This window comes from Saccopteryx bilineata, chromosome 1 (assembly GCF_036850765.1).
Source record: "Saccopteryx bilineata isolate mSacBil1 chromosome 1, mSacBil1_pri_phased_curated, whole genome shotgun sequence".
NCBI lineage: Eukaryota > Metazoa > Chordata > Mammalia > Chiroptera > Emballonuridae > Saccopteryx > Saccopteryx bilineata.
This window is the reverse complement of record NC_089490.1, coordinates 349,026,791-349,050,811: the sequence shown is the minus strand read 5'-3', so window position 1 is coordinate 349,050,811 and position 24,021 is coordinate 349,026,791. Positions and strand designations below refer to the sequence as shown.

At 42.5% G+C, this 24,021-nt stretch overlaps 1 long non-coding RNA gene across 2 annotated transcripts in view; it reads right to left on the bottom strand.

The window, feature by feature from the left end:
- Positions 1 to 6,961: 6,961 nt before the first annotated feature.
- Positions 6,962 to 24,021, bottom strand: part of LOC136318090 (uncharacterized) — a 54,799-nt gene continuing 37,739 nt past the window's right edge. The window contains exon 3 of one of the 2 annotated variants that reach the window (XR_010728027.1): positions 6,962 to 7,047. This is a non-coding gene — a long non-coding RNA (uncharacterized lncRNA). Of the gene's footprint in view, positions 7,048 to 19,915; positions 19,999 to 24,021 lie in introns of those variants that run through there. The other variant, XR_010728028.1, reaches the window with a different exon arrangement.

The following is a 24,021-nucleotide window of genomic DNA, read 5'->3' as shown; positions in this document are numbered from 1 at the left end:
CTCAATCCAACATACCTTATCAAAGCTCTATTGTGCTGTTCATGAACCATTTGTAAAAATACTTGTCTGAAGCTTACTTCTGTAACTGTCATCCTCAATTTTTTTTTTTTTTTTTTTTTTTTTACAGAGAGAGAGAGAGAGAGAATCAGAGAGTGGGATAGATAGGGACAGACAGACAGGAACAGAGAGATGAGAAGCATCAATCATCAGTTTTTCGTTGCGACACCTTAGTTGTTCATTGATTGCTTTCTCATATGGTCCTTGACCGTGGGCCTTCAGCAGACTGAGTAACCCCTTGCTCAAGCCAGCGACCTTGGGTCCAAGCTGGTGAGCTTTGCTCAAACCAAATGAGCCTGCACTCAAGCTGGCGACCTCGGGGTCTCGAACCTGGGTCTTCCTCATCCCAGTCTGACGCACTATCCACTGTGCCACTGCCTGGTCAGGCTCATCCTCAATTCTTAAGAGTCATTAACTTACAGAAAGTATTAATAACTTTTCATATCAAGATGAAGAGCAGTTGTCTTGGCATAAGGATAGATACATGGATTAATAAAACAGAATCAGAGCCAGAAATAAATCCTTATATCTATCTTTAATCAATTTTCAACAAAATTGCTAAGGCAGTTGGAGGAAAAGACTGTCTGTTCAACAGTGTGCTGGGACAATTGATTACCCACATGTCGGGAGCCGACCCACAACTGCTGGCTGACAAGGTCACAGCAGAAGAAGACCCACAACTGCTGGCTGACAAGGTCACAGCAGAAGAAGATCAAAAACTGCTGATTGACAAAGTCACAGCAGAAGAAGACCAAAAACTGCTGATTGACAAGGTCACAGCAGAGAAGACCAATGGCTGCGGAGTGACAAAGTCACTGCAGTGAAGACCAATGGCTGTGGGGTGACAAAGTCACCACAAAGGATAGGTACAACGATACTCCCCCCTTTGACTTTTTGAATTAATCTGGCCTTATATCCCCCCTTTTCTGGGTGTGTGCTATTATTTGTGGCACAGGGATAATAGTACCGTGCTTTCCCTGTAGATTCGTAGTGATTTCTTTGGAAATGAGACAGAGGGTGTGAGTTCCACAGAAAAGCCTGTAAGCCCCTTGAACTGGGCTCATAGACATAAGAGGCTGGCTATGATATCCCTCGTAAAGGGTTAAGTCTGTAGGAGAATTCCTTCTTAATCATGTTAAAAAGAATAAATTGTGACTTAGGAGGCAGTGGCTGTGCACAAAGCACCCTTTGGCCTTCACTTAACATTTTTTCCTCCCTAGCCTTTTCATGTGATAAGTAGAGAACCTTCCTTTCTTCCGCTTATTTGATCTGCAAATAGTGGTATATTCTGAGAAGAATAGAGTCAGAACTTAACTAGTGTTTAAATAAAATAGGAAGTAATAACAGTTAATGTCTTGTGTTGCTGCTGGGATATCTTGCAAGTGCACTCTGCATATCTTTGGGTGAAAGCTATCCTTAATGTTATGTTAATTTCTTTAGAGGCAAGCCTTTCAGAATCTTGTAGGACACTGCATAAACTCAAGGCCATTTACCTGAGCAAGTGGTGGTCCATTGTTAGTCGTCTGCTAAATCTCTCTCTGCCCCTTAACTCACAACAGACTAATAATTTAAAAGCTTTTACTGATGTTGTTATCACTATTCAAGTTATTTTGTATTTTGAATGATTTGCTACCTGGTTTGTGACTCATAGATGTAAATTAACTGTTATCCGGAAACATGCAAACATAGTGAAACAAAAGCAATAATTAACACCATGTGATTGTAACTCGGTGTGTGTGTATAAAAAGGGAGCTATACTAGCATTGAGCAGAGATGCCTGGCAGTAAATGCTAACCGGAGAATAAAGAGAAAGAAAAGAATTCGGCTCTCTCACTACGTTTTCGCCGACGCCGTCTCCTCCTGTGGGACCCCTGGATCACCGCCGGGGCTGGACCCCGGCACCCACATGCAAAAAGGTGAACTTAGACCTTCAACTCATGCATATACAAAATCAACTCAAAATGGGTCACAGACTTAAATGTAACTTACATGTAAAAATTTTAGAAAAAAACAGAACATTTTCCAGACCTTGTGTTAGGCAAAACTTTCTTGGATTGAAGACTCTATCATTTTTTATTTCTTTTTTGGACAAAAAGCAGAGTTTATCACAGAAAAACAGATAAATTGGAGTTAATCAAAATGTAAAGCTTTTACCCCTCAAAAGATACCATTGAAAATTTAAAAGACTGGTAGGAATATTTTCTTAACACAAGTCTGATAAAGGACTTGTGTTACTATATAAAGAATGCACCTGACCTTTGGTGGCACAGTGGATAAAATGCCCGACTGGAATGCTGAGGTAGCCAGTTAGAAGTCCGGGGCTTGCCTGGTCAAGGCTTGTATTCTTCTTTTTTTTCTTTTTCTTTTTTTTTTAGACTTAACTTCTTTTTTTTCTTTTTAAAATTATTTTTATTTATTTATTCATTTTAGAGAAGAGAGACAGAGAGACAGAGAAGGGGGAGGAGCAGGAAGCATCAACTCCCATACGTGCCTTGACCAGCCAAGCCCAGGGTTTTGAACCGTTGACCTCAGCATTCCAGGTCAACGCTTTATCCACTGCGCCACCACAGGTCAGGCCAAGGCTTGTATTCAGAAAGCACTACTACAAATTGATGCTTACCACGCATCCTCTACCCCCTCCCCCACCAAATCTCTCTCTCTCTCTCTCTTCTTTCTCTAAAAATCAATAAATAAAATCTTTAAAAAAATTTTTTTAAAGAAAATACATGACTGGCTGATATGCACATGAAAGATTCTTAACATCACTAATGATTAGGAAAATGCAAATTAAAACCACAATAGTAAAACATTTCACACCCAAAAGATTGACTGTGATAAATAAGACGACTAATAACAAATGTTTTCAAGGATATGGAGAAACTGGAATCTTTATACATTGCTGATGGGAATGTAAATGTACTGCCCCTTGGAAAATAGTGGCAGTATCTCAAAAGTTTACATGCAAAAGTCTTATGACTCAGCAGTTTAAGAGGAAAGAGAATATATATCACACAAAGACTTGCATGTTCATAGCAGCATATTCATAAAATCCCCAAACTACAAATAACCCAAATGTCTATCAACTGGTGAATGGATAGACAAAATGTGTAGTATCTATACAATGGAATATTATTCAGCAATAAAAACTAATGAGCCTGACCTGTGGTGGCGCAGTGAATAAAGCGTCAACCTGGAATGCTAAAGTCACCAGTTCGAAACCCTAGGCTTGCCCTGTCTAGGTACATATGGGAAGCAACTACAAGTTGATGCTTCCTGCTCTTCCCCCAATCTCTCTCTCTCTCTCTCTCTTCTCTCTAAAAAAAATGAATAAATAAAATCTTAAAAAAAAAACCCAAACTAATGAACTCCTCATACCATTCATGGATGAACTTTAAAAACATTATAACAGGTGAAAGCCCATTTGTATGCAAAGTCTAGAAAAGGCAAATTTATTTATTTATTTATTATTATTATTATTATTATTTTGTATTTTTCTGAAGCTGGAAATGGGGAGGCAGTCAGACAGACTCCCGCATGTGCCCGACCGGGATCCACCTGTCATGCCCACCAGGGGGCAATGCTCTGCCTTTCTGGGGCGTCCCTCTGTTGCAACTAGAGCCATTCTAGCGCCTGAGGCAGAGGCCATAGAGCCATTCTCAGTGCCCGGGCCAACTTAGCTCCAATGGAGCCTTGGCTGTGGGAGGGGAAGAGAGAGACAGAGAGGAAGGAGAGGGGGAGGGGTGGAGAAGCAGATGGGCGCTTCTCCTGTGTGCCCTGGCCGGGAATCAAACCTGGGACTCCTGCATGCCAGGCCGATGCTCTACCACTGAGCCAATCAACCAGGGCCTAGAAAAGGCAAATTTATAGAGACAGAAAGTAGATTAGTGCTTGCCTAGGGCTGGATTTGGGAATAGGGATTAAGTATAAAAGTGTATGAGAAGGAGGCCTGACCTGTGGTGGCGCAGTGGATAAAGCGTCAACCTGGAAACGCTGAGGTTGCCAGTTCAAAACCCTGGGCTTGCCTGGTCAAGGCACATATGGGAGTTGATGCTTCCTGCTCCTCCCCCCTTCTCTCTCTCTCTCTCTCTCTCTCTCTCTCACTCTCTCTCCCCTTCTATAATAAATAAATAAATACATCTTTAAAAAAATAAGGCCTTGGCCGGTTGGCTCAGTGGTAGAGCGTCGGCCTGGTGTGTAGAAGTGTAGAAGTCCTGGGTTCGATTTCCAGCCAGGGCACACAGGAGAAGCGCCCATTTGCTTCTCCACCCCTCCCCCTCTCCTTCCTCTCTGTCTCTCTCTTCCCCTCCTGCAGCCAAGGCTCCGTTGGAGCAAAGATGGCCCGGGCGCTGGGGATGGCTCCTTGGCCTCTGCCCCAGGCGCTAGAGTGGCTCTGGTCGCGGCAGAGCGATGCCCCGGAGGGGCAGAGCATCGCCCCCTGGTGGGCAGAGCGTTGCCCCTGGTGGGCGTGCCGGGTGGATCCCGGTCGGGCGCATGCGGGAGTCTAACTGTCTCTCCCGGTTTCTAGCTTCAGAAAAATACAAATAAATAAATAAATAAAATAAAATAAATAAATAAAAATAAAGTGTATGAAAAGGAAAGAAAATGTTCTAAAAAGCATTTACAGTGAGGATGTACCACTTAGCAAATCATTGTAAGTTTAAACTGAGTAAGTTTTACAATATGGAAATATTATAAATGAATGAAAGAATGACTGTTTATAGGATATACCTCCTTGCAGTGGTAGCATATAGGGCAGGGGTTGGGAACCTTTTTGGCTGAGAAAGCCATGAATGCCACATATTTTAAAATGTAATTCCATGAGTGCCATACAACGACCCATGTACGTTAGGCATTATTCAAAAAAAATTTGATGTTGTCCCGGAGGACAGCTGTGATTGGCTCCAGCCACCCACAACCATGAACATGAGCGGTAGGAAATGAATGGATTGTAATACATGAGAATGTTTTATATTTTTAACGTTATTTTTTTATTAAAGATTTGTCTGAGAGCCAGATGCAGCCATCAAAAGAACCACATCTGGCTTGCGAGCCATAGGTTCCCAATCCCTGATACAGGGAATCTTATACGATTCTGATTTCTATGGGTGTGCCAATGAGGGATGTATTCTAAGGACTTTAGCATTTGGCTCCATAAAAATCTATCATCTGATGAAGAAGCAGAGCAGGCGGCAAAAGGATGCAACAGGATTCCCTACACCCATGCACCCTTATTGTCTGTGCTGGGCAGACACTCGCATGCCCAGACTCAATGCCCTGGCAGCCCCCTCTTCACGCAGCTCCCAGCTCAGACATTACCTCCGGGAAGCCCTGTCCTGACGATCCCAGCTACGTCATGGCTCATTGGAGCGAGTTGGTTCGGGTGCTGAGGATGGCTCCATGGCCTTCTCCTCAGGTGCTAAGAAGAACTAGGTCACTGAGCAACGGAGCCACGGCCCCAGATGAGCAGAGCATCGCCCCTTAGTGGAGTTGGTGGGTGGATCAAGGTTGGGTGTATGCAAGAGTCTGTTTCTCTGCCTCCCTGCCTCTCACTGAATAAAAAAATAAATCTCATTAATTAAAAAAAAAATCTGTCACCTGAGACCATTTCTATTTCATCATGAACATTGAGACACTGGTTAAAAAAATATGGCAACAAGCAGGGAGTCTGTGCATGTTGTAGATGCAGACAATGCTAGTACAGACATTTAGGAGGGTAGCCCATTGACCAAGAATGTGTTTTGGTTTTTTTTAGAGAGAGTTTATTCCAGTTGGCACAAGTATGGTTGGCTAAATTGAGGGTTATAGGCCAGAGCCCGAGGAAAGAAAAGGGCTGCATCATATGACTAATTATAAAAAGAACACGAAGCACATTGCCAAAAATACCAGCACAAAACACACCATCATATCCTTCTTCAACTTCACGACTTCATTTTTTAAAAATTTTTTTTTCAAGAAAATGTTTATTTTACTGATTTTAGAGAGAGAGGAAGGGAGAGAGACAGAGACAAGAACATCGATCTGTTCCTGCACGTGACCTGACCAGGTATCATATCAGCAAGCTCTAGGCTTCAGGATGATGCTGTAACCAACAGAGCTATCTGGCCAGGGCAATAATTTTTTTTTTTTAGCGAAAGATGGGGCCGGGGGGACAGACAGGGACAGACAAACAGGAAGGGAGAGAGATGAGAAGCATCAACGCATAGATGCATTAGTTGTTCACTGATGGCTTTCTCTGTGTGCCTTGACCAGGGGGCTTTGGCCAAACCAGTAACCCCCTACTCAAGACAGTGATCTTGGGCTCAAGCCAGTAACCATGGGATCATGTCAATGATCCCACGCTCAAGCCAGTGACCCTGAGCTCAATCTGGTGAGCTTGTGCTTAAGCCCGTGACCTCGGGGCTTTGAACCTAGGTCTTCAGTGTCCCAGGCTGACATTCTATCCACTGTGCCACTGCCTTGTCAGGTCAGGGCACTACTTTTTTAAAAAATTATTTCTTGCCTGACCAGGCGGTGGCGCAGTGGATGGAGCATCAGACTGGGATGCGAAGGACCCAGGTTCAAGACCCTGAGGTGGCAGCTTGAGTGCAGGCTCATCTGGCTTGAGCAAAAAGCTCACCAGCCTGGACCCAAGGTCGCTGGCTCTAGCAAGGGGTTACTCGGTCTGCTGAAGGCCCACGGTCAAGGCACATATGAGAAAGCAATCAATGAACAACTAAGGTGTCTCGATGAAAAACTGATGATTGATGTTTCTCATCTCTCTCCATTCCTGTCTGTCTGTCCCTGTCTTTCCCTCTCTTTGACTCTCTCTCTGTCCCTGAAAAAAAAAAAAAAGGAAAAAAAGTTATTTCTTTTTACCTGTTTGTTGATTAGCATTTCCCTCCACAAAAATCTTCTGCTTTGGGCTGGTATTTTTCTGGACAAGAACCTCTGATAGGTTGAATTATCCTAGTTGATTTATGGTGGTGATGTCAGATTCATGAATCTATTTTCCTGTCAGTTAATTATGGTTGGATATTTAGGAAAACAAAAGGAGCAAACAGAAACCATTTGTTAACAGAAACAGATTTTCTGATCAATTTATTCACTTCCAACATCAGAATGAAAGAGAGAACAGAGCATGGACCTCCTGGTGAAGTGGTTCATGAGGTCTCAGTTTATGGCTTCTTTCTTTATTTTTTTTGAGAGAGGCAGAGAGAGAGAGAGAGAGAGAGAGAGAGAGAGAGAGACAAAAGCATTGAGCTGCTCTTGTGTGTGCCCTGACCAGAGAATCAAATGGGCAACCTCTGTGCTCCAGGATGACACTCCAACCAACTGAGTTATGCGGCCAGGGCTTAATTTTTATTGATTTTTAAAGAGACAAAGAGAGGAAGGGAAAGAGAGGGGCAGGGGAAGGGAAGCATTCATTTGTTGTTCCACTTAGTCATGCATTCTCTGGTCACTTCCCATGTGTGCCCTGACCCAGGATCAAACCCACAACCATGTTGTTTTTGGTCGATGTTTTTAACTGACTGAGCTAACTGGCCAGGGACATAACTACTTTCTTCCTTCCCTTCCCTTCCCTTCCCCCTTTTCTTCCTCTTTCCCTTCCCTTCCCTTCCCTTCCCTTCCCTTCCCTTCCCTTCCCTTCCCTTCCCTTCCCTCTTTTCTTTCTTTTATTTTCCTCCCTCCCTCCCTCCCTCCCTCCCTTCTTCCTTCCTTCCTTCCTTCCTTCCTTCCTTCCTTCCTTCCTTCCTTCCTTCCTTCCTTCCTTCCTTCCCTCCCTCCCTCCCTCCCTCCCTCCCTCCCTCCCTCCCTCCCTCTTTCTTTCTTTCTTTCTTTCTTTCTTTCTTTCTTTCTTTCTTTCTTTCTTTCTTTCTTTCTTTCTTTCTTTCTTTCTTTCTTTCTTCAGTGAGACAGACTCCTGCATGCATCCAACCAGGATTACCCAGCAACCCCTGACTAAGGCCCATGCTTGGACCAACCAAGATATCATCAGCACCTGGGCTGATGCTTGAACCAATTGAGCTGAGAGGGGAAGAGAGAAAGGAGAGAGAAGCAGATGGTCGCTTCTCATGTGTGCCCTGACCAGGGTTTGAATCTGGGCTGTCTGCATGCCAGACCTGCACTCTAACCACTGAGCCAACCACAGGGCCCATGGCTACTTTCAAGAGACAATATTATTAGGAGATGGGCAGTGGGTAAAGCGTCGACCTGAAATGCTGAGGTCGCCGGTTCAAAACCCCGGGCTTGCTTAGTCAAGGCACATATGGGAGTTGATGCTTTCTGCCCCCCACCCCCGTCTCCTCTCTCTAAAATGAATAAATAAAAAATCTATAAAAAACAAAGTTCATAGAAGATGGGGAGTGAGGGGTGGACAAGATTTAGTCTTTATCCAACTTACTCTTTTTTTTTTTTTTGTACTTTTCTGAAGCTGGAAACGGGGAGAGACAGACAGACAGACTCCCGTATGTGCCCGGCCGGGATTCACCCGGCACGCCCACCAGGAGCGATGCTCTGCCCCTCCGGGGCGTCGCTCTGCCGCGACCAGAGCCATTCCAGCGCCTGGGGCAGAGGCCAAAGAGCCATTCCCAGCGCCCGGGCCATCTTTGCTCCAATGGAGCCTTGGCTGTGGGAGGGGAAGAGAGAGACAGAGAGGAAGGAGGGGGTGGGGGTGGGGAAGCAAATGGGCGCTTCTCCTATATGCCCTGGCCGGGAATCGAACCCGGGTCCCCCACACGCCAGGCCGACGTTCTACCTCTGAGCCAACCGGCCAGGGCCTATCCAACTTATTCTGGATAATTTCATTTGTCCCCCCTATTTGTCAGAGCTCTGTGGGTGATATGAACAGTTGGATTGTTTAGAAATTCGAGGGCATTACAGTTTTTTTAGGAAGATGTGTACCAAAATAACTGTTAATAATAAAAGGTGATTTTAAACAAAGGTGTGAAATCATCTGGGAAATAAACTTGTCGATAGTCATCATGCAAGCCCTTGCCCATGGACACGAGTATGCTTTTACCCATTTGAGAAGGTCCACAATAACTGACCATTCAGTCAGAACACTTTACTTTGTATAAAACTCACCTTAGAGGGGTGAGTTCCTCTGTTTGCGTTCATCTTCCTCTACATTGTGGGCACGATGAAAAAGGCAGCTCTTGTAATACTGATAAGCTAATTCTGAAAACATGGAGCATACCAATTGTACTTAATTATTTTTAGCATCCCTCTTTGAATATTTCTTTACTTAATGAGTGCCGTGCTGCTAGAGAGCAAAGTTCCGGTGTATTCCGCAGCTGTTTGGGAAGTGCCAGGATGATTTGGATGTAAAATACGCCTTGATGATTTTATTTTTCTGAATTTAGGGTCCAATTTAGAGACGAAAAACTGAAAAAAGTGTTGTCAAGAACTAGCCTTAGCCTTGGCTGTGTTATTAATAAGAAAAATATATTTTATAATGTTGGCATTAAGAATTTTAACTTCTCTAGCTTGACCAGGCAAGGGCACAGTGGATAGAACATTGGCTTGGGATGCTGAGGACCCAGGTTCAAACTCTGAGGTTTCCAAGGTTCAAACCCCAAGGTTGCTGGCTTGAGTAAGGGGTCACTGACTTAGCCGGAGCCCCTGGTCAAGGCACATATGAGACACAATCAATGAAAAACTAAAGTGAAGCAACTATGAATTGATGCTTCTCATCTCTCTCCTCCCCAGTCCTCCTCTCTTACTATTTCTCTCTCTCTCTCTCTCTCTCTCTCTCACACACACACACACACACAAATTAATTGTAGCCAGTTGGTTAGAGCATTGTCCCACCAGGTTGCAGGTTTGATCCCTAGTCAATGCACATACAAGTATCACCCAATGAGCCCTGACTGGCAGTTGGTTAGCGTGTTGTCCCGAAATGCAAAGGTTGTGGGTTCAATCCCTGATTAGGGCACATATAGAAACAGATCAATATTTCAGTCTGTCTGTCTCTCTCCCTTCTTCTTTCTCTAAAATAAATTAAAAAAAAAGAAATCAATCAATGAAAGCATGGATGAGCGAAACAAATTGATGTTTCTCTTTCTAAAATCAATAAATTTTTAAAAAATCAATTGTATTTCTGTATCTTGGAGACAATAAACAATACAACAATGAATTTGAGATTAGAATACCATTCACAATAGCATAAAAAAGAACAAAACATGTTGCAATACATTTAACAAAGTAAAAGACTTGAACACTGAAAAATGTATGACACTGTTGAAAGAAATTAGAAACTTAGTAAATGAAAAGAAATCACATGTTCATTAATCAGAGGACATTTTTGTTAGGAGGTGCCGCGGACCAGCGCAGCTCCAAATAACGGTGCGGAATTAAGGAAACACACTTTGTCAGAACAAAACCGATGGGACTGGGAGGACTCCTCAAACTGCCTGGCAGCATCTGAGTGCCTCACAGCCCCAGTTCGCTTTATTATATGGACCTATGCAAATCAAGGACCCTGATACAAAGTTGCACATCAAAGGCTAAGACAGGAACTCTCCCAAGGCAAAAACAGGATACATTAGTGAAATTTACAAACATCTGAAACAAACAGAGTCAGAGGAAGGGTATGTATATTGCTTCCTGCAACCCAAGGAAGGAAGTGGAGTGGGTGCAAACACTCAGCACCAAAGCCAAATATGGAGATGGAGGGGGTAGAACTTAGCCTTTTGCTAAGCCTTGAATCTATAATGGCTTCCTGCCATTAACGGTCCACAACAAGGAGGCAATTCTCTCCAAATTGATCTATAGATTCAACTCAATCCTTATAAAAATTCTAGTTGGGCCTGACCTGTGGTGGCGCAGTGGATAATGCATCGACCTGGAAATGCTGAGGTCGCCGGTTCAAAACCCTGGGCTTGCCTGGTCAAGGCACATATGGGAGTTGATGCTTCCAGCTCCTCCCGCCTTCTCTCTCTCTCTCTCCCTCTCTCCTCTTTAAAAATGAATAAAGAAAAAAAGAAAAAAAAAAGATTAAAAAAAAAAAATTCTAGTTGGGCCTTGGCTCAGTTGGTTAAAGCATCCTCCTGAAACACCAAGGTTGCAGATTCAATCCTTAGTCAGGGAACAGTGACCAGTGAATGCAAAACTAAGTGGAACAATAAATGAATGCTTCTCTCTCTCTCTCTCTCTCCCTCTCCCTCTCCCTTCTCTCTGTACCTCTAAAATCAATCAATACATTTTAAAAAATCAAGTAATGAAGCCTGACCTGTGGTGGCACAGTGGATAAAGCATCAACCTGGAACGCTGAGGTCACCAGTTTGAAACCCTGGGCTTACCTGGTCAAGGCACATATGACAAGCAATCAATGAACCACTAAAGTAAAGCAACCATGAGTTGATACTTCTCACTCCTCCCCCTTCTCTCTTTCTCCTCTCTCTGTAAAATCAATAAATAGAATCTTAAAAAAAAATCAAGCCTGACCTGTGGTGGCGCAGTGGATAAAGCGTCAACCTGGAAATCCTGAGGTCACCAGTTCGAAACCCTGGGCTTGCCTGGTCAAGGCACATATGGGAGTTGATGCTTCCTGCTCCTCCCCACCTTCTCTCTCTCTCTCTCTCTGTCTCTCTCTCTCCCTCTCTCTCTCCTCTCTAAAATGAATAAATAAAAAAAAATTTTTAAATCAAGTAATGAATGTATAAGTGGAACAACAGATCTCTCTCTCTCAAGTCAGTAAATAGAACATTTAAAAAATTAGTACTACTTATACTGTTGATGGGAATATAAAACTGTGCAGCTGCTATGAAAAATAGTGTGACGATTCCTCAAATATTCAAAATAGAATTACCATATGATCCAGTTATACTACTTCTGGATATACACTCAAAAGAATTGAAAGCATAGTTCTTAAGAGATATTTGTACAGCCATGTTTATAGCAGCATTCTTCACAATAGCCAAGAGGTGGAAGCAACCCAAGTGTCCATTGATGAGTGAATGGAAGAATAAAGTGTGGTATATACATGCAATAAAACATTATTCAGCTATAAAAATGGATAAAATTCTGACATATGGATGAACTTTATATATACTATATAGTCAAAGAAGCCAGTCACCAGAGAACAAACACTGTATGATGCCACTTATAGAAGGTAAGTAGAGTAGTAAAATTCACAGAGACAGAAAGTCAAATGGTGGTTGCCAAGGACTAGGGGAAGGAGGAAATGGGGAGTAGTTGTGTAATGGGAAAAGAGTTTCATGGTTATAAGATGAAAAGTTCTGGAAATTGGTGGCACAACAATATGAATGTACTTAACACTACTGAACTATACACTTAAAAATGGCTAAGACAATATATACTGTGTATTTTACCACAATTTTACAAGGCTATCAAAAATGCTTATTGTTCAAGAAATGTTATATGGTGAAAATTGACATTTTTCAGATCTGAGATGATTTTTTCTGTGACCCTTGACTCCTGAACCTCGACTTCTACCTGTGTCATTGCTGCTCATAAATTAACCTGATAGTTGTCATTGAAGCCTACTTGATATATGCCATACTTTTCCAGATATAATTTTTTAAAAATTTTATTATTGATTAATTTTAGAGAGAGTGAAAAGGAGAGATAGAGAAACATTGATCTGTTCCTGTATGTGCTTTGATAGGGCATTGAACTCACAACCTTTGTGTATTGGGATGACACTCTAACCCAATAGGCTATCCAGCCAGGGCCAGACACAATTCTTTTTTTAGTTTTGTTTTTTGAAACGATTTTTAAAATTATTATTATTAATTTTAATGGGGTGACATTGATAAATCAGAGTACATATGTTCAGAGAAAACATCTCCAGGTTATTTTGACATTTGATTATGTTGCATACCCATCACCCAAAGTCAAATTGTCTTCTGTCACCTTCTATCTGGTTTTCTTTGTGCCCTCCCTGCCCCCCTCCTCTTACCCCTCCTCTCTCCCCTCCTCATAAAAACCACCCTCTTGTCCATGTCTCTGAGTCTCATTTTTATGTCCCACCTATGTATGGAATCATATAGTTCTTAGTTTTTTCTGATTTACTTATTTCATTCAATATAATGTTATCAAGGTCCATCCATGTTATTGTAAATGATCCAATGTCATCATTTCTTATGGCTGAGTAGTATTCCATAGTATATATGTACCAAAGCTTTTTAATCCACTCGTTCACTGACGGACACTTGGGCTGTTTCCAGATCTTCGCTATTGTGAACAATGCTGCTATAAACATGGGGGTGCATTTCTCCATTTGAAACAGTGTTATGGTGTTCTTGGGGTATATTCCTAAAAGTAAAATAGCTGGGTCAAAAGGCAGTTCGATTTTTAATTTTTTGAGGAATCTCCATACTGTTTTCTATAGTGGCTGCACCAGTCTGCATTCCCACCAGCAATGCAGGATGGTTCCCATTTCTCGCCAGCACTTATTCTGTGTTGTTTTCTTGATGAGCGCCATTCTGACTGGTGTGAGGTGATATCTCAATTGCGGTTTTAATTTGCATTTTTCTAATGATTAGTGATGTTGAGCATTTTTTCATATGCCTATTGGCCATCTGTATGTCCTCTTCGGAGAAGTGTCTATTCATTTCTTTTGCCCATTTTTTGATTGGATTGCTTGTCTTCCTGGTGTTGAGTTTTACAAGTTCTTTATAAATTTTGGTTATTAACCCTTTATCAGACATATTGTCAAATATGTTCTCCCATTGTGTAGTTTGTCTTTCTATTCTGTTCTTATTGTCTTTAGCTGTACAAAAGCTTTTTAGTTTGATATAGTCCCATTTGTTTATCCTGTGTTTTATTTCACTTGCCTGTGGAGATAAATCAGCAAATATATTGCTGAGAGAAATGTTGGAGAGTTTACTGCCTATGTTTTGTTCTAAGATGCTTATGTTTTCATGGCTTACATTTAAGTCTTTTATCCATTTTTAGTTTATGTTTGTGAATGGTGTAAGTTGGTGATCTAGTTTCATTTTATTGCAGGTAGATGTCCAATTTTCCCAATTTAACCATTTGTTAAAGCGGCTGTCTTTACTCCGTTGTATGCGCTTACCTCCTTTGTCAAATATCAGTTGTCTATAAAGGTATGGGTTTATTTCTGGGTTCTCTGTTCTGTTGCACTGATCTATATGTCTGTTCTTAAGCCAGTACCAGGATGTTTTGAGTACAATGGCCTTGTAGTGTAACTTGATATCAGGAAGTGTGATACCTCCCACTTTATTCTTCCTTTTCGAGATTGCTGAGGCTATTCGTGTTCTTTTTTGGTTCCATATAAATTAGGGGTCAGGAACCTTTTTGGCTGAGAGAGCCATGAATGCCACATATTTTAAGATGTAATTCCATGAGAGCCATACAATGACCCATGTACGTTACACATTATCCAATAAAAATTTGGTGTTGTTCCGGAGGACAGCTGTGATTGGCTTCAGCCACCCGCAACCATGAACATGAGCAGTAGGAAATGGATTGTAATACATGAGAATGTTTTATATTTTTAACGTTATTATTTCTTTTATTAAAGATTTGTCTGTGAGCCAGATGCAGCCATCAAAAGAGCCACATCTGGCTTGCGAGCCATAGGTTCCCAAACCCTGATATAAACTTTTGGAATATGTGTTCTATATCTTTGAAGTATGTCATTGGTATTTTAATTGGTATTGCATTGAATTTATAAATTGCTTTGGGTAATATAGACATTTTAATGATGTTTATTCTTCCTAACCATAAGCATGATATATGGTTCCATTTGTTTGTATCTTCCTTGATTTCTTTTATCAATGTTTTATAATTTTCCAAGTACAAGTCTTTAATCTCCTTGGTTAAATTTACTCCTAGGTACTCTATTTTTTTGGTTGCAATAGTGAAGGGGATTGTTTCCTTAATTTCTCTTTCTGACAGTTCATTGTTGGTGTATAAAAATGCCTCTGATTTCTGAGTGTTAATTTTTTTTTAAACATTGAAGAAGAGCCATCTTTTTTAAATTTTTATTTATTTTTATTTTTTTATTTATTCATTTTAGAGAGGAGAGGGAGAGAGAGAGAGAGAAAGAGAGAGGAGAGACAGAGAGAGAGAAGGGGGGAGGAGCTGGAAGCATCAACTCCCATATGTGCCTTGACCAGGCAAGCCCAGAGTTTCGAACTGGCGACCTCAGCATTTCCAGGTCAACGCTTTATCCACTGCGCCACCACAGGTCAGGCTCTGAGTGTTAATTTTATATCCTGACACCTTACTGAATTTCTTTATCAGGTCCAGTAGTTTTTTGACTGAGGATTTAGGGTTTTCTGTATACAATATCATATCATCTGCAAATAATGATAGTTTTACTTCTTCTTTTCCAATTTGGATGCCTTTTATTTCTTTTTCTTGTCTGATTGCTGTGGCTAGGACTTCCAGAACTATGTTGAATAAGAGTGGTGAAAGGGGGCACTTTTGCCTTGTTCCTGATCTTAAGGGGATTGCTTTTAATTTTTGCCCATTGAGTATGATGTTGGCTGTGGGTTTGTCATAGATGGCCTTTATCATGTTGACGTATATTCCCTGTATTCCTACTTTGCTGAGAGTTTTGATCATGAATGGGTGCTGGATTTTATCAAATGCTTTTTCTGCATCTATTGAAATTATCATGTGTTTTTTCTCCTTCCTTTTGTTTATGTGATGAATCACATTGATTGATTTGCAAATATTGTACCAGCCTTGCCTCCCCAGAATAAATGGTGTATGATTTTTTTCATATATTGCTGGATCTGGTTTGCTAATATTTTGTTGAGGATTTTAGCATCTAAATTGATCAGGGATATTGGCCTATAATTTTCTTTCTTTGTGTTGTCTTTGCCTGGTTTTAGAAACAGAATTATTTATGCTCACCTCATAAAAGGAGTTTGGAAGTCTTCCTTCCTCTTGAATTTTTTGAAATAGCTTGAGAAGGATAGAAGTTAGTTCTTCTTTGAATATTTGGTAGAATTCACTTGTGAAGCCATCAGGCCCAGACCTTTTTTTTTCTGGGAGTTTTTTGATAACTGTTTCAATCTCATTTGTTGTAATCAGTCTGTTTAGGTTTTCTGATTCTTCCAGATTAATTTTTGGAAGATTATATGTTTCAAGGAATTTGTCCATTTCATTTAGGTTGTTTAATTTTTTGGCATACAGTTCTTCATAGTATTTTCTTACAATATTTTGTATTTCTGTTGTGTCAGTTGTTATTTCTCCACTTTAATTTCTAATTTTACTTATTTGAGTCCTCCCTCTTTTATTCTTGGTGAGTCTGGTAAAAGGCTCATCAATCTTGTTTACCTTTTCAAAGAACCAGCTCCTGGTTTCATTGATTCTCTGTATTGTTTCTTTAGCCTCTATGTCATTTATTTCTGCTCCAATCTTTATTATTTTCTTCCTTCTGCTACCTCTGGGCTTTACTTGCTGTTCTTTTTCTATTTTTTTTAGATGCAGGGTCAAGTTGTTTATTTGAGCTTTTTCTAGCTTCTTAAGGTATGCCTGTAATGCTATGAACTTCTCTCTCAGTACTGCTTTTGCTGTGTCCCATAAATTTTGAGTTGATATATGCTCATTATCATTTGTTTCTAGGAATATTTTTATTTCTTCTTTGATCTCATTGTTAACCCATTTGTTATTTAATAACATGTTATTTAGTTTCCAAGTGTTTGAGTATTTTTCAGTTTTTCTGTTGTGATTTCTAGTTTCATGCCATTGTGATAAAAAAAAATGCTTGATATGATTTCAATCTTAAATTTGTTGAGACCACTTTTGTGCCCTAACATGTGGTCTATCCTAGAGAATGTGCCATGAGTACTTGAAAAGAATGTATATTCTGCTGCTTTAGGGTGAAAGGTTCTGAAGATATATATTAAATCAAGTTGATCTAGTGTGTCCTTTAAGTCTGCTGTTTCTTTGTTAATTTTCTTTCTTGAGGATCTAGTGATGTTAGTGGGGTACTAAAATCCCCTACTATTATAGTATTGCTGTTGATCTTGCCCTTTATAGCCACCAAAGTCTGCTTTATGTATTTAGGTGCTCTTATATTAAGTGCATAGATATTTATAATGGTTATATCTTCCTGTTGGATTGCTCCCTTTATCAATATGTAGTGACTTTTTTTTTTTTTAAAGATTTTTTTTTTTAATTTTTATTTTTTTTTGCATTTTTCTGAAGCTGGAAACAGGGAGAGACAGTCAGACAGACTCCCGCATGCGCCCAACCGGGATCCACCCAGCACGCCCACCAGGGGCGACGCTCTGTCCACCAGGGGGTGATGCTCTGCCCATCCTGGGCGTCGCCATGTTGCGACCAGAGCCACTCTAGCGCCTGAGGCAGAGGCCACAGAGCCATCCCCAGCGCCCGGGCCGTCCTTGCTCCAATGGAGCCTTGGCTGCAGGAGGGGAAGAGAGAGACAGAGAGGAAGGTGCGGCGGAGGGGTGGAGAAGCAAATGGGCGCTTCTCCTGTGTGCCCTGGCCAGGAATCGAACCCGGGTCCTCCGCACGCTAGGCCGACGCTCTACCGCTGAGCCAACCGGCCAGGGATGTAGTGACTTTTTTATCTCTTACTATAACCTTTGTTTTAAGGTCCATTTTGTCTGCTATAAGTGTAGCTACCCCAGCTTTTTTTTTTCATTTCCATTTGCATGAAATATTTTTTCCATCCTTTTACCTTCAGTCTATGTGCATCTTTTGTTTTGAGGTGTGTCTCTTGTAGACAGCATATGTATGGGTCCTGTTTTCTTATCCACGCAGCTACCCTGTGTCTTTTGATTGGAGCATTAAATCCATTTACATTTAAGGTTATTATTGATATGTAGTTGTTTATTGCCATTTTATTCTTTAAAGCTGCATTCCTCTTTTGCTATATTCTTTTTCCCCTTTGATCAGTTTACAACAGGTCCCTTAGCATTTCTTGCAGCATTGGTTTGGTTGTAGTGAATTCCTTGAGTTTTTTTTTTTTTTTTTTTTTTGGTCTGGGAAGCTTTTTATTTCTCCTTCAATTTTAAACGATAGCCTTGCTGGATAAAGTAATCTTGGTTGTAGGCTCTTGTTCTGCATTACTTTAAATATTTCATGCCATTCCCATCTGGCCTCAAGTGTTTCTGTTGAGAAGTTGGAAGTCATCCTTATGGGGGTTCCTTCGTAGGTGATAGCCTTTATTTCTCTAGCAATTTTTAATATTTTCTCTTTATCACTTAGCTTTGGTATTTTAATTATGATGTATCTTGGTGTAGATTTCTTTGGGTTTCTCTTTAATGGAGTTCTCTGTGCTTCTTGAACTTGTGAGACTTTTTCCTGCATTAATTTAGGAAAGTTTTCAGCTATGATATGATTGAACAAAGTCTCTATCCCTTGTTCTTTGTCTTCTTCTTCAGGAACCCCTATGATGTGAATGTTATTTCTCTTCATGTTGTCACAGAGCTCTCTTAGAGTTCCCTCAAACTTTTTGAGTCTCTTTTCTTTTTTCTGCTCTATTTCCATGCCTTTATTTATCTTGTCCTCTAGCTCACTGATTTGATCCTCAACTTCATCCATCCTTCTTTTAATTCCTTCCATTGTGGTCTTCATTTCTGATATTGTATTTGTCATTTCTGACTTATTCTTTTTTATTATTTCAATGTCATTTTTTATATTTGCTATGTCTTTATTTAGGTGTTCATAGTGACCATCTATTGTTGTTCTAAGGTCTTTGAGCATCCTAACAATCATTACTTTAAACTGTGAATCTGTTAATTTAGTTATATCTGACTCATTAAGGTCCTTTTCTGGGGATTTCTCTTGATTCATTTGTATTGCATTTCTCTGCTTCCCCATTTTGTCTGTGTATAAGAAGGTTTTGGCCACTGGAGTTCAATGGGTGTGGCGTCTGTGTTCCCTAGGTATGGTCTGTCTGCAGGCCTGCCACCCCCTCTGCTGCTGCTGCATAGGGCGTTTGAGTATGGGCGTTGCCATTGCCAGCCTGCTGGGGCTGTTTCTGCAGTTTCTACCTCTCCTCCACGGGAGGGGCTTGATCACGTGCCCAGGTCTACATGCATCAGTGGCCTCGGCCTTCGCCCCGCCCCCTAGATTACACTCTCTTCCCGCTGCTCCAGTCCTCTCCTCTCTCCCATTCCCCGGAGCCCTGGGTGGGTGGTTGTGAGAGAGGTTTTCTGTGTGGTCCCTTTAAGAAGAATCCTGGGTCTGAGAAATCTGTCTCTTTCTCACAAACAGTATCCTGACTTGTTTCACAGCTAAATACTGTCTATATGCCTCTTGTAGGCTCTGTGGCTGCAGGCTGGGGCTTTGTTCCTGGGGCACAGGACCCTCTCCTCTCCACTAAACTCACTTCTCGCCACGTGAGTCTCCCGGGCTACCGTTCGCTCCGGGGAGCTGGGCAGCATTTCTGCTTTTCCTACCTGACTCAATGTGGCTTCTTTGGTGTTCCTTGGTTAAAGAGTCCTCTTAGTTTTTCCAAAAGTTAGTTAGTCCAAAGTTGTTTTTTCCAGATGATGGTTCTTAAAATTAAGTTGTAATCCACCTTGGTTCTGGGAGGTGGAAGTTGGTACGTCTGTCTACTCCATCGCCATCTTGCTGCCCTTCCATAAAAAATTCTTTAAGAGAATTTTTCCCATTGATTTGAGAGAGAGAGGAAGGAAGGGAGGGACAGGGTGGGGAAGGAAGACAGGGAGAAAAGAATCAACTCATTGTTGCACTTAGTTGTTCCATGTAGTTGTGTACTTATCAGTTGCTTCTCATATTTGCCCTGACCAGGCATCAAATTCATGACCTTGGTGTGCTGGGACAAAACTCTCTCTACCGAATTATCGGGCCAGAGCCTAATTACTTTTTTAAAAATATACTTAATTACATAATTTGACAAATGTCAATTAATCAAATGTAAATAAGACTGTTCAAAACTGACCTATAAGTCTTGCCTCCTTCACATGCTTGGATGCACATGGGCTTCAAGAGATGTCAGGATTTCATCTTGGCCTACCATGGAGACTATATGCCAAATGAAGACAAAAGATTTCAGTTAATACCCTGGATGGATATGTCAGTTGGTTAGAACAGGGGTCCCCAAACTAAGTTCGTGGGCTGCATGCGGCCCCCTAAGGCCATTTATCCAGCACCCACCGCACTTCTGGAAGGGGCACCTCTCTCATTGGTGGTCACCTGGAGTACTGTATGTGGTGGCTTCGCAAAGCATGGCATCGCTCATGTACAGTACTACTTTCGGTGACAAGGGAAGCATGCATCATGGCTCCGAAAGTGCGTCATATCACTTGTTACGGCTAGCAGTGACAAATACGGAACCAGACATTGACCATCTCATTAGCCCAAAGCAGGCCCATAGTTCCCATTGAAATACTGGTCAGTTTGTTGATTTAAATTTACTTGTCCTTTATTTTAAATATTATATTTGTTCCTGTTTTGTTTTTTTACTTTAAAATAAGATATGTGCAGTGTGCATAGGGATTTGTTCATAGTTTTTTTTATAGTCCGGCCCTCCACTGGTCTGAGGGACAGTGAACTGGCCCCCTGTGTAAAAAGTTTGGGGACCCCTGAGTTAGAACATCATTCCAAAGCACAGAGGTTGCTGGGGTTTTTTTTTTTTGTTGTTGTTGTTTTTTTAAAGGACAGTCATTTTTTTTAACTTATGCATTTTAGAGAGGAGAGGGAGAGACAGACAGAGAGAGAGAGAGAGGAGAGAGAGAGGAGCTGGAAGCATCAACTCCCATATGTGCCTTGACCAGGCAAGCTCAGGGTTTTGAACCAGCGACCTCAGCATTTCCAGGTCGATGCTTTATCCACTGCACCACCACAGGTCAGGCCAAGATTGCCGGTTTGATCTCTGATAGGGCACATATAGGAACAGATCGATGTTCTTGTTTCTCTCTCTCTCGCTCTCTCCCTTTCTCTCTCTAAAATCAATTTGAGCCTGATCAGGGAGTAGCACAGTAGATAGAGCATCGAACTCGGATGTGGAAGACCCAGGGTCAAGACCCTGAGGTCGCCAGCTTGAGCGCACTCTCATCTGGTTTGAGCAAAGCTCACCAGCTTGGACCCAAGGTCGCTGGCTTGAGCAAGGGGTTACTCAGTCTGCTGTAGCCCCATGGTCAAGGCACATATGAGAAAGCAATCAATGAACAACTAAGGTGTCGCAACAAAAAACTGGTGATTGATGCTTCTCATCTCTCTCCGTTCCTGTCTGTCTGTTCCTATCTATCCCTCTTTCCGACTCTCTCTCTGTCTCTGTAAAAAAAAAATCAATTTGAAAAACATTTAAAAATGTCTGGGTGAGGGAGCCCCCTTTGCCAGCCTCATTTGCCTTAGCCTCAGGGGGCCTCAGGACACTAGCACTGAAGGAACAGGGTCCCACTCTTCCTTCACTGTGGAGATGGGAGACTGAGATGGGGTGAAGGGAGCACCCTGCACAGGGCTCTCTCCCCTCAGGCCTTGTTCTCCTTCTCCACAGCTTCCTCTGCAGCAACAGAAAGACATGGCCTGGCCATTGACACCACCTCTGCTGCTGCTGGGCTGCATTTTGGCCTCCACGTGCAGTGCCAGAGACAGGACAGACCTGCTCAACATCTGCATGGATGCCAAACACCACAAGACAGAGCCAGGCCCTGAGGACAAGCTGCATGACCAGGTATGGCTGGAGTGTGGCTCTGGCTGGGGAGGGGACTGGTTCTGACAAGGAAGAGGAAGTTAGGGTGTTGGGGGAAGGGTTGAGGGGTCAGACACCCCATCATCTAGTTCTTGCTGAGAAGATAAAGGTTGGGCAGTGGTTTAGGTAATTTTAGGGGTGGCCTCCGCAGAATAGGGTAACATGTCAGCAATAATATGGAATAATCATTTATTGAGTACTTACTAGGTAGGTATCATGTGTTTTCTGTACATGATTTCACTTTTCCCAGTGGCCCTTTGAGGTAGGTAGATGACATTTTCCACATGATACAAATGAGGAACGGGCCCAGAGGAGCATATGGACACCCAGAGGAACTGGATATGACCCGCCCTTGCAGTGGGGTCAGGGGAGGAGTAGGGTGGATACCTCCCAGACTTTGGGGGAGGATAGTTTTTCCTACTTTCGCTATGTGCCAGTCCCATGGAGTGCTAAGGGCAAAGAGGAAGGCCCTTTATGACTGGCACAGGGCAGAGGTGTTGTACTTTCACACATTCTATAAAACCTTATGCCACCTGGTTGCAATCATATTAGACACCGTGTCTCCTTTTTTTTTTTTTTTTTTTTTTTTTTTTGTATTTTTCTGAAGCTGGAAACGGGGAGAGACAGTCAGACAGACTCCCGCATGCGCCTGACCGGGATCCACCCGGCACGCCCACCAGGGGTGATGCTCTGCCCACCAGGGGGTGATGCTCTGCCCCTTCGGGGCGTCGCTCTGCAGCGACCAGAGCCACTCTAGCGCCTGGGGCAGAGGCCAAGGAGCCATCCCCAGCGCCCGGGCCATCTTTGCTCCAATGGAGCCTGGGCTGCGGGAGGGGAAGAGAGAGACAGAGAGGAAGGAGGGGGGGGGTGGAGAAGCAAATGGGCGCTTCTCCTATGTGCCCTGGCCGGGAATCGAACCTGGGTCCCCCGCACGCCAGGCCGACGCTCTACCACTGAGCCAACTGGCCAGGGCCTTTTTTTTTTTGTATTTTTCTGAAGCTGGAGATGGGGAGAGACAGTCAGACAGACTCCCACATGCGCCTGACCGGGATCCACCCGGCACACCCACCAGGGCGACGCTCTGCCCACCAGGGGGCGATGCTCTGCCAAGACCAGAGTCACTCTAGCGCCTGGGGCAGGGGCCAAGGAGCCATCCCCAGCACCCGGCCATCTTTGCTCCAATGGAGCCTTGGCTGCCGGAGGGGAAGAGAGAGACAGAGAGGAAGGAGAGGGGGAGGGGTGGAGAAGCAGATGGGCGCTTCTCCTGTGTGCCCTGGCCGGGAATCAAACCCGGGACTTCTGCACGCCAGGCCGACGCTCTATCACTGAGCCAACCGGCCAGGGCCCGTGTCTCCTTTTTATGACAACTATTGTTTAGGCTATCTTTTTAATCCTGGAATGAAGTTCAAAGCTAATAGAATCTATTCGTACATTTCATTTTTTTAAAATGATTGAGACAGAGAGAGGGAGAGACAGAGAGAAGGAGAGAGAGCCAGAGAGAGGGACAGATAGGGACAGACAGACAGGAAGGGAGAAAGATGAGAAACGTTAATTCTTGTTGCGACACTTTAGTTGTTCATTGCTTTCTCATATGTGCCTTGATCAGGGTGCTACAGCAGAGTGAGTGACCCTTTGCTCAAGCCAACGACATTGGGTTTAAGCCAGCGACCTTGGGCTTCAAGCCAGTGACCTTTGGGCTCAAGCCAGCAAACATGGGGATCACATTTATGATCCCGCACTCAAGCCGGTGACCCTGTGCTCAAGCGGATGAGCCCACACTCAAGCCAGCGACCTCGGGGTTTACAACCCAGGTTCTATGTGTCCCAGTCTGATGCTCTATTCACTGCACCACCACCTGGTCAAGTTGCACATTTAATTTTAAAATATCAACATAATCACCTGTAATGAAAAGGAGAAGCAAAAAAGAAAGTAATTTATAATAAAATAATTATACTTCAATTTTCTGGTTTAGCTACAATATAAGTCATTGCAAGGCCCAGCCTGTTAGTTCAATTGGTTAAAGCATCATCCCAGAACAGCATGATTGCAGGTTTGATCCCCAGTCAGGGCACATATGGGAAGAAACCAATGAACGCACAACTAAGTGGAACAACAAATGAATGCTTCTCTTTATCTCTCTTTTTCCTTTCCTCTCTCTGTCTCTCTGAAATCAATAATTTTTTAAAGTCATTGTGGGGAGTAAAGGGGGACAAATATTTGGTGACAGAAAATAATTTGACTTTGAGTGATGGGCACACAACACAATCAACAGTTCAAATGCTACAGAAGTATTTACTTGAAAGCTATATACTCTTATTGATCACCATCACCCCATTAAATTCAGTTTCTAAATA